This window comes from Ochotona curzoniae, unplaced genomic scaffold (genome assembly GCF_017591425.1).
Source record: "Ochotona curzoniae isolate NIBS_2020 unplaced genomic scaffold, NIBS_Ocur_1.0 scaffold_3208, whole genome shotgun sequence".
NCBI lineage: Eukaryota > Metazoa > Chordata > Mammalia > Lagomorpha > Ochotonidae > Ochotona > Ochotona curzoniae.
Genome location: NW_024467106.1, coordinates 4726784 through 4740645, shown reverse-complemented (window position 1 = coordinate 4740645; position 13862 = coordinate 4726784). Strand labels below are relative to the sequence as shown.

Genomic DNA, 13862 nt, shown 5'->3' with positions numbered 1-13862 from the left:
CTTGGGGATAGGGACGTGCGACTCCGGGAGACGCAACACCGTTTTTACAGCAATACATCGTAAAGTCCCCGTGCACTGTTCGGAAATAAAATAAAACTATAAATGATTGCTCCATTCTCTTCTGCCTTCACTATCCACAGAAACCGCATACAATTCTCTCGAGATTTTAAAAATTTATGTAAAAGACTTACAGAGGGCCCAGTACAGTAGCTTGGTGATTAATGTCCTCATCTTGCACGCAACAGGTTCCCATATGGGCGCTGGTTCTAATCCCGGCAGCTCCACTTCCCATCCAGCTCCCTGCTTGTGGCCTGGGAAAGCAGTCAAGCACGGCCCAAAGCCTTGGGACCCTGCACCCACGTGGGAGACCTGGAGCAAATTCTTGGCTCCTAGCTTTGGTTTAGCGCAACACTGGCTGTTGTGGTCACTTGGGGAGTGAATCATCGGATGGAAGATCTTGCTCTCTGTCTCTCCTCTCTGTATATCTGCCTTTCCAATGAAAATAAATAAATCTCAACTGCCTTCCCAAGCCACAAGCAGGGAGCTGGATGGGAAGTGGGGTTGTCAGGTTAGAACCGGCATTCATATGAGATCCCGGAGCGTTCAAGCGAGGACTTTAGCTGCTAGGCCACCACGCCGGGCCCAAAAATAAATAAATCTTTAAAAAAGAGAGAGATGGAAATATTCTCTCTTCCACCTGCTCCATCCAGACAACCACAATGGCCCGCGTTGGGACAGGCTGAAGGCAGGGGCCAAGAGCTTCATCCGGGTCTCCCAGGAGGATTGCAGGCTTTTCCCAAGCCATTAGTGGACAGCTGGACCATGGCAGCAGAAGTGGAGTGGCAGGAACACAGTCTAGCACCCATGGCAATGACTGGCATGGCAGGCGGCTTCACCTGCTGACACCACATAGCAAGCTCCAACTCTTTCCTTTTTCAAAGGCAGAGCACAGAGACACACAGAGAGAATCTTCTGTTTGGGTTGACTCCCCCAAAGCTGGCCAGGCTGAAGCCAGGGACTCGGGTATCTCACAGGGGTAGTACAGGACCCAAGTACTCGAATCACCGTCTGCTGCCTCCCAGGTGCAGGACACTGGATTGGAAACAGAAGCAGAGGAGCTGGGACTCAGACTTGAGTTGATTATGGAGGTGTGGATGGCAACTAGGAGCTTCACCTGCTCTGCCTCTGTGACAGCCCCTTTAGGTCTCTTCTTTTTGGAGATTCATTTATTTTTATTGGAATGGCAGTTACAGACTGAAGGAGAGACAGAGAAAGATCTGCCATCCTCTGATCCACTCCCAAATGGTCGCAATGGCTGGAGCTGAGCTGAGCTGAAGCCAAGATCCAAGAGTCTCTTCTGGGTCTCCCAAGTGGGTGCAGGGTCCCAAGGCTTTTCCCGTCCTCTACTACTTTCCTAGGCCACAAGCAGGGAGCTGGAAGGGAAGTAGAGTAACTGGGACATGAACTGGTGCCCATGTGGGATCCCAGCACTAGGAGTTGGAGGATGAGCCAGTTGAGTCATGGCGTTGGCCCCAGGTTGATTTCTTTAACTTTGCTATGTCTAGGCACAGTAAGCATTTCTGGTTTGACTTTTGGGTGAAGCATTCATCCTTGGGATTCCCTGCAATGTGGAATAGGACTGTATTGTTTTCTTGTTTTATTATTGAAAAGGCAGATCAGATTTAAAATCTCTCTCTGTCCCCTTTGCTTCTTCTGTTCCTTCTGCTGGCCCCTTGACCTGATGTGACCCCTTGCACAGCTGTCTCACACTTCTTACACTGTTGTACTTTTTTTTCTCTTTACTTTCCAGTTTGGAAATTTCTATTGTCCCACCTTCATGATTGGTATCCTTTATTTCCACTACAGTGCTTCTGATCGAGCGCCTCTTTCAGGCACCTTCTTAGCTCTGCCCACCCCACGCACCTGCTCCCACAGCAGCCACCTATTTCCACTGGAGCCTTTAGCAAGTTAATCATCGTTGTTTCCAATCCCTCCCTGTCTCATGAGTCCAAAATCCCTGTCACATGTCTGCTCTGGTCTCCAAATTGTACATTTTGATTTCTAGTATGTTACCTTTTTTTAAAGGCTTGCAAAATGTATTTATTTGGAAATGAGTTGTGTGGGCCCCAGAAGTTTTTGTTTTTGCTTTTTGAAAATTAATTCATTATTAAGAATTACAGAGGAGGAGAAGGTCAGGGAGCACAGGATTACAGTTGATTGGATAATATTTGTATGAAAACAACTGCATGGGTGCCTTTTGTGTGACCAGATGACCTTTGCCTGAGAACAAACGGTTTGTGTCACTGATGGGATGTCATTTGTATGAAAACAGTTGAGCGGACAGCTTGTGTGTGAGAACACCTGGTAAAATATACAAAACAAAAGGAGTTCCAAACAAAAGTGTAGAAACAGTTGATGGGTTTTGTTGATGGGCTCCATACTTCTCTTATCCCATATGACCCTCAGTGGATAAAGTCTGATGCCACTAATAAACTTCGGCTTTTGACCATCAGTCAGGGTCCACGCGTGTTATTATCGGCTCCGTGCACCAAGTCCATCGCTGCGGGACAGTGACAGTAAGAGAGGAGAGAAACCTTCCATCCTTTGGTTTCCCTCTTCCTGTTCCCTCTCCAGCCACGGTCACAAGGACCAGCGGCTAAAGTCAGGTGTCAGGAGTTTCATCTGGGCCCAAGTATTTGAGACATCTGTTGCTCTGATCCCAGGCCAGTAATAGAGAGATGGATTGGAAGTGGAACAGCTGGTTCTCGAACCGGCACCCATATAGGATCCTGGCTTTACTGGCTAGACAATGATGACAAACACTCCTGAAAGTCACAATGCATCCGTGAACATGGGTAGACTGTGTCTGTCCTTGCTGCTGTCTGTGAGCAAGGGGGTTAGAGAGGGATGCTTTTGGATTGTAAGTGGGAAGGGAAAGCCATGAGAGGGCGTGGGAAGGGTTCTGAGCCTCAGACAGAAGAGGGCACAGGGCTCTCCCCAAGCTGTCCCACTCAACCCCTCTCCAGATACAAGGAAGTTGGGGAGCAGTTTGGGAGGCCTGTTGTTCCTGTAGCTGCCAGCAGGAGGTGCACAGAGCCAATCTTTTGCATGGGGCAACTTGGGAAGACTAACTAACCCATTCACAACCAGCCGGGGGTGGGAGGGCTTGGAGAGGGCAGGCCTGCAGTCCTGCTCTGGACTCCTCCCAAGACTAAGGCAAGACCTGGGCGTGGCCTGGGACCTCCTTCACAGGCCCCTGGGCAGGCTCCAGGGGAACAGCCTTGGCCAGGTCACACCTATCTCCAACTCCAGGGCCGTGGGGACTGTCCTGGGTGATGGCCTCTGCCACTTCCCGCACTCCTCTCCAGGCTCATGGTTTTAATAAAAGACACAGGCTGCCTAGTTCACCAGCCCTGCCACGTTCAGATGCACAGCAGGAGCAGCGCACACGTCCTGCTGTCCAGCGGCCTCCCCACCGCCCGGGCCGCGGGCAGCCACCCAGCTGTGTTTTGTGTCTATGATTCCAACCATTCTAGTTTTGTTCCCATGAATTTTTTTTTTTTAAGATTTCTCTTGTTTTCTTCCTTCCTTTTTTTTCCCCCAAAGGCAGAGAGTTCCAGAGTGAGAGAGTCAGGGAGAGAGAGCTTCAATTTGGAGGACGTTTACTCCCTAAACGATCCTAACAGCTAGTTGTGGGCCAGGCTGAAGCCAGAGCTTCACGGAGGATGGCAGTGCTGCAGGCAGGGTTTTAACCTGCTCTGTTCTCATCACACAAACGATGAAGAAGGCTGTACCAAGCTGACAAGGAGCAGAGCTGGGATTCAAACTCAGAGACTTCAAAGCCTTAACTCACTGCCACTGTGCACGGGACAGGACGGCCCACGGGCCGGATAGTCTGCTTCCTGTAAGGGCGCACAGATCACTGGGGGTTCTGCCGGCTGCTCACACTCTCCACGTGGAGACATTGATAAGGAGGGGGCCGGCCCACCCAGAACTCCCCGGGAGCTCCTCTTACCAGGTGGGCTCTCCCAGCGGGCACCCCAGCCCGTGCTGCTGCCTGAACCTGCACGGGCTGCGAGTGGCTGCACGCTGTGAGCCTGTGAGAACGAGGCTCCTGGCACCCAGCCTGGTTATGGACTACCCCTGTGCACTTGACAGGAAGACAGGACGCTTTCCTCCAAGGAGTGTGCAGCCTACAGGAAGAAAAGACTGGATGGGGCCTTCCCCGAGGGGAGAGGAACCCCTCAGAGGCCAGGGTTTGGTGGAGTGGCTCAATGTTGCCCAGGACGCCAGCATGCCATGTTGGAGTGCCTGGGTTCGAGTCCCAGGGGGACATGGACTGTGCTCCTGCAGGCTCTGGGCTCTGGTGCGTCCCAGCCCTGTTGCAGACATTTGAGGAGGAAATCAGTGAATGGAAAATTGCTGTCTACATCTCTGCCTTTCAAATCAATAATGAAAGTAAAGAAATAATGTGTGCCTGAATGTACATTGGGCACCTAGGAATCCATAACAAAAGACCAACATCTCCAAAGGAAAGAGTAGGTGAAAGTTAAATAGGAATTCACGCAAAAGGAGAGGCAGCCAATAACCTTGAGCATTTGCCCATACGTACTTGTCATCAATGAGACACAAACTCAAGTAGAATGGGCCAAGGTGGGGATCACTGGGTCCCCAGAATTGGTGCCACAAACCAGTAGCACTCGTTTTTGGAGGGCATCTTAGTAACCACACCTTACCCCTTGACCCAGCAGTTCTGGAAATCGATCTTTGAGGACCACACACACTCAGGAAGAGGTAACGAACTACAAACACCCCCAAATCCATCAGCTGGGAACTGTTTCCACATGGGGTCACCGTGTGGCTCAGCCACTGCTGATAGTGGGGCGCAATCCCCAGGTTACATTAAATGGCGTGGTGGGCCTGGTGCCGTGGTCCAATAGCTAAAGTTCTCACCTTGAACAAACCGGGATCCCATGTGGCCAGGGCCACCCACGCGAGGGGCAGGAGCCCAGGGGTTCAGCCAGGGCCCCCCACATGAGGGCAGGAGCCCACAGGTTCAGCCAGGGCCGCCCACACGAGGAGCAGGAGCCCAGGGACTCGGCCAGGGCCGCCCACGCGAGGGGCAGGAGCCCAGGGCCCCTCATGTGACAGGCAGGAGCCCAGGGGCTGAATGAAAGTGGAGGCAGAACTCAGATGCAGGTATCTCGGGTAGCTGCTAAATGGCGCTGCCAAATGCCCACCATGATACACTTCATTACGCTCCTGCTCCTTGGGGCTCCCAATTCTTTGATCTTTATGAAATGCAAACACAGAGCTGCCTTTGGGGCCAAGGCCTTGGCACAGCAGTAAAGCCATGGTCTGCAACGATGACATCCCATATGGGTGCCAGTTGCTCCACTTTCCATCCAGCTTCCTACGAATGCCCCTGAAAGCAGTGGGAGATGGCTCAAGTGTTTGACTCTTGCATCCACAAGGGAGATCGGAAAAAGGGGATTAGTGGTGACTGGGGGTTGGAAAGAACTCAAGGAAAGTGGCTTGTGATGGGTTCAGGGTATGGTACCACTGTGGTGGTGAAAAAGTTTAGGAACTGAACTGGGGTGGAAGAGGGCAAGGCTGTGAGTCCATGAAAAGCCACCAAGTCTCAATTGACCATGGCAGGCTGAGTCACGTCTCTCTTCTTTTTTATTTATTTTTATTGGAAAGATTTACAGAGAAAGAAAAGAGAGAGAGAAAGATTTTTCATTTGCTGGTTCACTCCCCAAGTGGCTGCCACAGCCAGAGCTGAGCTGATCCAAAGCCAGGAGCCAAGAGCCTCTTTTGAGTCTCCCATGCGGGTGCAGAGTCCCAAGGCTTTGGGCCGTCCTCGACTGCTTCCCCAGGCCACAGGCAGGGAGCTGGATGGGAAGTGGAGCGGCTGGGACCTGAACTGACACCTTTATGGGCTCCTGGTGCTTGAAAGGGGAGCCAACAGACTCACTGCAGAGGGCCCAATCCACTTGCATTTTGAGAGGTTTACTTATTCATTTGATATTTTTATTTGAAATATACTGATATATTTATTTGAAAGGCAGAGTGACAGGAGAATCAAGATGGCGGAATAGGACATGTTTAAACGGACGGAGAAACATTTAATGAGGATAAAGCAGAGAGGACACATTCCAGGAAATAGGAGAGGACAGAACAACAGCAGAGGGGTGCCTGGAGACTGACAGACACAGGAAAGCAGCGGACACAACGGTGTGGTGTTGCAGTGACTGATACTCCAGCAGCATTCAGCTACTGGGCCATCTGAACTCCACCAGCAGCCGGAACTCCACCAGCAACCAGGTGGGAAGGGCCGTTCACTGGGAGCTTGGGAGGTGAACCCACACAAAGAACTGTCCATCCTGCTGGTCCGTTTGATGTGACCAGGAGCAGGGACAGAGCAGTGGATCCCTGATGGGCAGTGCGAAAACAGGGTGGTTTCACAGCCCAGTCAGCCCCTAGAGCCAAATTGGGCACCATTTTGCTTAAGGAGGCAAAGGCAAGGGAAAGAACTGAGCACACGCTGAGCTGGGAGTGAACTCATTTCTGACTCAGTGAACTACAGCAACGCGGCATTCTACAGGTTCCACCCAAGACAGGTCTGAGTAGCCTTCAGACCTGACAGCCAGCAGATCAAGAACTCTAGTAGTGGTACGTCAGGTGCCATTTTGTACAGTGTGGCAAAAGCTTTAGGACTGCAGCGAACTGTGCATGTGTGAGCTCGCGAGAACTCACTGAGTTCAGTGGATTGCACTGGTCCTACAGGAAAATAATACCGACTATGGCGTCGTACGGGTCAAAATATGCCTGTGTGGCACCCAGACCTAACATTCAACAGGTTCCGGCAAGATCAGTGCCACCAACAACCTAGCTATATAGGACACCTGGTGTCTCTCTAATCCTGGGACCTGCTCCAACTGGAAGTGGGAGAAAGGTTGTAGAGACATCGGTGCAGCCTCAACATGGTACCACAGGAGGTGGAGATTGGTGAGCCTGGAGTTGGGGCTATGGAGTTCTTGGTGGAAATCTAACATAAGAACCCAGACCTGGAACTCGCTGGAGGGAGTGACACAATTGGCTACAAGCAAAGAGTTGTGTACCAACTGCAATAAGTAAAATCGAACTGTAGGGCCCGGCGCGGTGGCGCAAGTGGTTAAAGGTCCTCGCCTTGCATGCCCGGGGTCCCATATGGGCGCCGGTTCTAATCCCGGCAGCCCTGCTTCCCTTCCAGCTCCCTGCCTGTGGCCTGGGAAAGCAGTCGAGGACGGCCCAAAGATTTGGGAACCTGCACCCGTGTGGGAGACCCGGAAGAGGCTCCTGGCTTCAGATCGGCATAGCATCGGCCGTTGCGCTCACTTGGGGAGTGAATCATCGGACGGAAGATCTTCCTCTCTGTCTCTCCTCTCTGTATATCCGCCTTTCCAATGAAAAAATAATAAAAATAAATCTTTAAAAAAAAAAAATCGAACTGTAGACCTGTGGGTGACAGAGCTTAGAAACCTACCCCAAGAAGACTCTGCTAACCAGAAGTACGATGACCAAGTCATCCAAAAGAAGAGACAAAGGCACAGTGAATATTACCGAAAACTTCCCTGCAAAGGAGTAAAACTCTATGCCAACCTCAGAGTTAACAGAGGAAGACATCAAGAAAATAGGGGACACAGAATTCAGAAAACTCATTTTAAAGCTTCTGATCAACAATAAGAAGCACATACAAGAGTTCAAAGAATTTAAGGAAGCAACAAAGCAAATCAAGGCTGATAGATCAGAAATTAAGAACGCAGTAGAGCAAATTAAAAGTACAGTGGAGAGTCTCCAGAGTAGAATGAAGCAAGCAGAAGAAAAAATCTCAGAATTGGCAGATACTTTCCGTCATCAGGGAGAAGCAAACAAAAAGCTGGAAGCAGAGCTGGATCAGGCCAAAAAAAAAGGTGTTCAAGAACTGAAAGACACTATTAAGAGGCCAAATATAGGAGTTATGGGAGTCCCAGAAGGTGCAGAAAGAGAAATTGGTTTTACAAGTATATTTAATGAAATAATAAAGGAAAATTTCCCTAAAGAATTGGGAAACAAGATCCAGGAGGGGCACAAAACTCCCAATAAGGCTTGACCAAAAGAGAGCTTCACCAAGACACACGATAATCAAGCTCTCTTTAACAGAACATAAGAAAAAAAAATTCTTAAATGTGCATGTGAACAAAATCAATTGACATGTAAAGGAATGCCAATTGAACTCACAGGAGATCTCTCACAGGAAACTCTACAGGCAAGAAGAGAATGGAGTGACATATTCCAGATTCTTAAAGAAAAAAATTGTCGGCCTAGGATAACATATCCAGCAAAGCTTTCTTCTGTCTTTGAAAATGAAATAAAATTCTTCCACAGTAAAGAAAAGTTAAAAGAATTTGCCTCTTACAATGAAGGTGTCTCAACTGGTCTTGAACTGAGGTCTCACAACAAGGTGGAGGAGTCCACCATGGGGGAGGGGTGGGAAAGGGGTGGGGGGAAATCCCAGTACCTATGGAACTGTGTCTCATAATACAATGTAATCAATAATTTGAATAAATAAATAAATAAATATTTATTAAAAAAAAGAATTTGCCTCTTCCAAACGTGTTCTACAAATGATACTTCAAGATGTTCTCTTGACAGAGAAGAGGAATAGCACCCACCAAAACCAAAGGCAACGGGAAGAACATCCCAGTAAAACAAAAACAGAAGACTAAATCAATAAACAACCCATTCCTAAAATAACAGGACCAAAGTACCACCCATACATATTAACCCTGAAAATAATTGGCTTAAGTTCAATCAAATGTCATAGATTAGTAGATTGGATTAAAAAACAAAACTCATCTATTTGTTGTCTAGAAGAGACACACTTCAACAAAAATCAGCGGAAACTATATCGCAAGGGATTTGATGTTTTCTGTTAGTTTCATCTCTTCAAAGCACTTTCTTCTGATTAAATCATCCAATGACTCATAGATCATACAGTAGCATCATTTTCTTCAAGAAGCTTCTTGATTTTCATTTCTTCAGCTACACGTTAGTCATTTAGTAGCATGTTATTTAACATCATGGTGTTGTTAATTTCTTTTTTCTTTCTATGTTGATTTTGTTTTGTGGCTTTTCATTTAAGGGGATGTATAATAACTGTAATGGAGACTGTCGTATCTAGTAAGATGTCATTTAACTTCATGGCATTTTAAATTTCTATTTTTCTTTCTATTGTTGATTTTGTATTATGACTTTTCATTTGAGGGGATGTACAGTAGCTGTGAAATGGAGACTAACATCCAGATGTGAGGATACAATGCAGTATGCATCTCTACTTCCAGACCAAGGATGGACTCCCAATGAAACTGTTCACTGTATCTTGACAATAGGATTCTGGACTCTCTGCCATTGTCCATGCCCGCAATGATGGACATATGACTGAGTATGAAGAACTATACTTTAGTTATGATATAGAGGAACTAGGCGGGGGGGTGAGGGTGGGAATTGGGGCTGGGATAAGGGAAATACCAGGAGCCTAAGGAACTGTATAAAAAAATGATAATAATAATTTAAAAATTAAAAAAAAAAAAAAAGAAAAGCAGAATGACAGCAGGAGAGACAAAAATATCTCTACCCACCAAAACAACTTCAACAGTCAGAGGGGGAGGGGCTGGGCCAGACAGAAGCCAGGACCTTCCTCTGTGTCTCCCCGACAGGTGTAGGGGCCCAGAGACATGGGCCAGATAGAAGCCAGGAGCCTCCTCGAGGTCTCCCACGCAGGGGCAGGTCCCAAGTACACGGGCCATCCTCTCACCCTCTGCTGCCTTTCCAGGTACACCAGCAGGGAGCTGGATCAGAAGTGGCACAGCCGGGATTTGAACCAGTGCTCAGATGGCGTGCTGGGGTTGCAGGTGGCAGGTTTTATTTGCAGTGCTGGCTGCCTGTATCTGACCGTTTGTGCCCTTAGTGTCCTGTGACACCTCTGAGGGTGCAGTGTGAGCCATCGTGGCCAGGTAGCCTCCTCTGAGACATTTTCATTCCTGCCTTCAGCCCCACCTTTCTCACTCAGGGTGGGGAGTTTATCCTTGCTCAGTTCCCCTGGCTATGGACTTGCTGGAGACAGTGGCCGGCTAGCCATGGCACCTGCATCCCATGGCTGCCGCCAGCTCGCACTGCTGTTACTCTGCTGATGGTCTAGTTTGTGAAATGCCACATGCCTTTATTGCAGGATGCCAGGGAGGCAGGATGGTCTTGTGGACTCGCCTGGTCCTCAAACATGACACACACCTGTCGTCTCCACTGCCACCTGCAAGGCTTGTCCGGCATGCTGCCGGTCATGGCTAGGGTAACACCGCTGCTGGGCTCAGAACCAGGATGTAACCACAGTCCTGAAAACCCATTTCACAGGGAACTGAGTCAAATACATGCTCGATGCTGATACAAGAACAACACCTGACTACTCACTGGGCTTTGCGGGGGAGGGGTCAGGTTCTTGCACTTAAATGAGTCAATGAGGCCGAGAGTCTCTGGAGTCAGACACAGGACTGGAGCCACTTGCGAGCCACGTGACTTCTGGCAAACGATTAAGCCTGACCTCCCAGGGCTGGAGCCAGAAATGGATAACATGAGGAGAGGACGCGGTGTGCCACCTGGCCAGACAGACCTGGGCTCGTGTTCAACACATGGCATTACTGTTACGTAAAAGCAAGTCCTTGGGCAGGTGCCTTGGGGAGCAGCACCGCACGGCTTCACATGCCCTTCCACCCTGGCCAGCCAGGTGCGGGAGAGCTTAGGTCACCACACCACCGAGCCGGGGGCCGGGGGCCTCCCCAAACACAGCCTGGGCAGCCACCCGTCACCTGCCTGGCCAGAGCGGGTAGACAGTCCCAGGGTGCCTGATCAACAGTCCCGCAGGGGCTGAGACCAGCCGTGCCCAGCCCGTGGCAGGCTGGCTCAGCAGAATGGCCTGTGTTGACACTGGATGAAGTCCAAAGCCACCCTGGCCTGGCCTTTGGAGTTGGCCTGAACCCAGACGGTACCGGCTCCGGGTCCCCTCTCCTCTGAGACGCACAAACCCTTTGCCTGCCCAGTTGGGCTAGGGCTGTGTCCCTGCCTATGCCCCAGTGATCTCCCGGTCCTGCCTCAGTCTGCATCCTCCCAGGCCCTTGGGTGAACCACAGCGCACCTGCCTGGCACACCGGGCCCCTAGGGGGCTAAACTCCCTGGCCCTCACCACAGCCTCCTTGCAGGCACTGGTGCCCCTGCTTAGCTCAAGCACAGAAATCACAGCTCCCCCAGCAAAGGGTGCCCCTGCTGCAATTCATAACCCCCCAAGTCCTCCTGTGTCCCAAGTGGGGCTGCTGGGATTAGAACCGGCGCCCATTTAGGATCCTGGTATGCTCAAGACGAGCACTTTAGCCACTAGGCCACCGTGCCTGGCCCAAATAAATAAATATTAAACAAACCAAACACAGTGTGTGGAAGGCATGCTGTGGGTCTGGGGGTCACAGGGCCCTTTTGGTGACAGGAAACTGCTCACGGTGACAATGAACACAGGCCAGCAAGACACAAACGTCCCTTATCCAATAATAAATCCTGCTTTGTTTGCCCCCCCCCCCCCCCGCTGCCCCTGAAGCAAGCTGGCTGGGCACAGTCCTACCAGGCAAACCTGAGTCAGCCACCCCCGGGGGAGACGCCAGGGTACCCCAGCTCAGAAGCTGCTCCCAGCTTAGAAATGGACAGATGGCACTGCAGGGCTGCGGAAGGGGCAGCGCCGAGAGAGGCCTTGCCACCCTTTCTCCCTTCCCACTGGCTCCGCTCCCAGGGCAGTTTGGGTTAGGGTTAGGGTCAGTGTGCGACAGGTGGAGAGCTTGTGGCTCAGGACAAGAGGGAGACTTCCCCAGCATCCCTGGAAGGCCAGGAAGGCCCAAGCCTGCCCAAAGTTCCCCTGTCGGCACTGGGAAGCGAGGCACAGGAGCCACGGACTCAAGAGCCACAGGGACCCCTTGTATGCGCGCTACGGCCACGGGCCAGTGTGGCCTGCAGGCTGCAATGGCGGGGTCACAGCCATGGTCGGCCACCAAGGCAACCTGAGAAGGAAGCGGACAACCGGAAAGAGGGGTGCCCTCTCCTGAGAGGGGCACTTCCTTTCTCTTGCTCTCTTTTTAAACATGTATTTATTGTTACTGGAAAGGCAGATATACAGAGAGGAGGAGAGACAGAGAGGAAGATCTTCCATCCACTGGTTCACACCCCAAGTGGCCACAACGTCCAGAGCTGAGCTGATCCGAAGCCAGGAGCTGCTGCTGGGTCTCCCATGCGGGTGCCGGCTTTGGACTGTCCTCGACTACTTTCCCAGGCCATAAGCCAGGAGCTACATGGGAAGTGGAGCTGCCGGGATTAGAACCGGTGCCTATATGGGATCCCGGTGTGTGTGATGTGAGGACATTAGCCACTAGGCTACTGTGAAGGGCCTGAATTCCTTTCCCTTTTTAAAGATTTATTTTTGGGCCCCATATTGGGGTGTGAACCAGCAGATGGAAGATCTGTCTCTCTTTCCTTTCTCTGTAAATCTGACTTTCCAATAAAAATGGATACATCTTTAAAGAGTTTAAGCAAAATGGCTCATATGAAGCCATGATCTACCAGGTCTCCCATGTGGGTGTGAAGAACCTAGGTGTTTTCTGCTTTTGTGATTCGGCCTTAAAGGCTTGGCTGGGACTGTGTGAACTCCAGGCCTGACAGTCTATGTGACACCCGGCAGGACACCTGGCAGGTCACGTAGGCAGACCACTCCTCAGGAAGGAGGCCCCTGGTGTTTGATAAGATCCACAGCCCTACAGCTCATCAATTTGTACCTTTTGAAAGTTGCTTGCTTCAAGCCCACCAACAGAAGCCTGTCAAATCATGACTGTATAATTAATAGCCTGAAATGTATAAGAACGCTGGGCTGTTCAACCGGGGGCTCTCGCTCTCTCTTCTTTTTTGCCCTTCCTGCGGATCCTGCAGCAGTGTAGGCTGTGGCTGCCCCTCTCCGATCCAGCCCTGCTGGGCTGGGGGAGGTGGCTGGGAGACCTAGGCTAACCTGAATAAACCACCTTTATGCCTTAGCACCAACTTCAGACTTGATGATTTTCTGGGAATTTCAAAATCCGGCACAACAGGTGCAGTAGCCCAAGAACTTGGGCCAGTCTTCATTGCTTTCCCAGGCTGTTAGCAGGGAGCTGGGTGGGAAGTGGAGCAGCCGGGACTTGAACCACCTTCCATACAGGATGCCGGTGCTGCAGGTATAGGCTTAATCTAGCACGGGCCATGCCAGGCCTGAACCGGCCTGCCATATGCATGGGCAGGCACTGCTGCACAGGGAACAGAATGCGTTTGGAGAGGGGCTTCAGGCTGAGGAGGGTCCTAGCTGCTGGGTGCTCCCCTCCCCACCCCTGGCTCTACTGCAACAGAGGGAGGCATGCTGGGGTGAGGGGCAGGGAGCCTGAGCTGGGAGTGACCCTCAGCCCCTGGGCGGCTGGTGAGGCTGGGCTGGGAGTGACCCTCAGCCCCTGTGCAGCTGGTGAGGCACAGCCTCTACCTACAAGGCGCCTTCCACACACACCCTGGGAGGCCGCAGGTGAAAGTCCGAGGGCTCAGGTCCCTGTCACCCGTGTGGGAGGTCGAGATGGCGTTACAGGCTGCTAGCTACAGCCTGGCCCAGCCACAGCGGACACACGGGGGACAGAAGCAGCAGATAAAGACCTCTGCGTGCCTGTCTCTGCCTTTCAGATAAAAACACTCTAATACACACAGATAAAGTTACTTCCTTGAGGAAGCATTCACTGGCCCCGTCC

The 13862-nt window shown here is 51.0% G+C and overlaps 1 protein-coding gene across 1 annotated transcript in view; it reads right to left on the bottom strand.

Annotated features, from left to right (window-relative positions):
* The window catches only part of KYAT1 (kynurenine aminotransferase 1), a 31007-nt gene that overhangs the window by 16149 nt on the left and 996 nt on the right, over positions 1 to 13862 (bottom strand). The window lies entirely within an intron of this gene.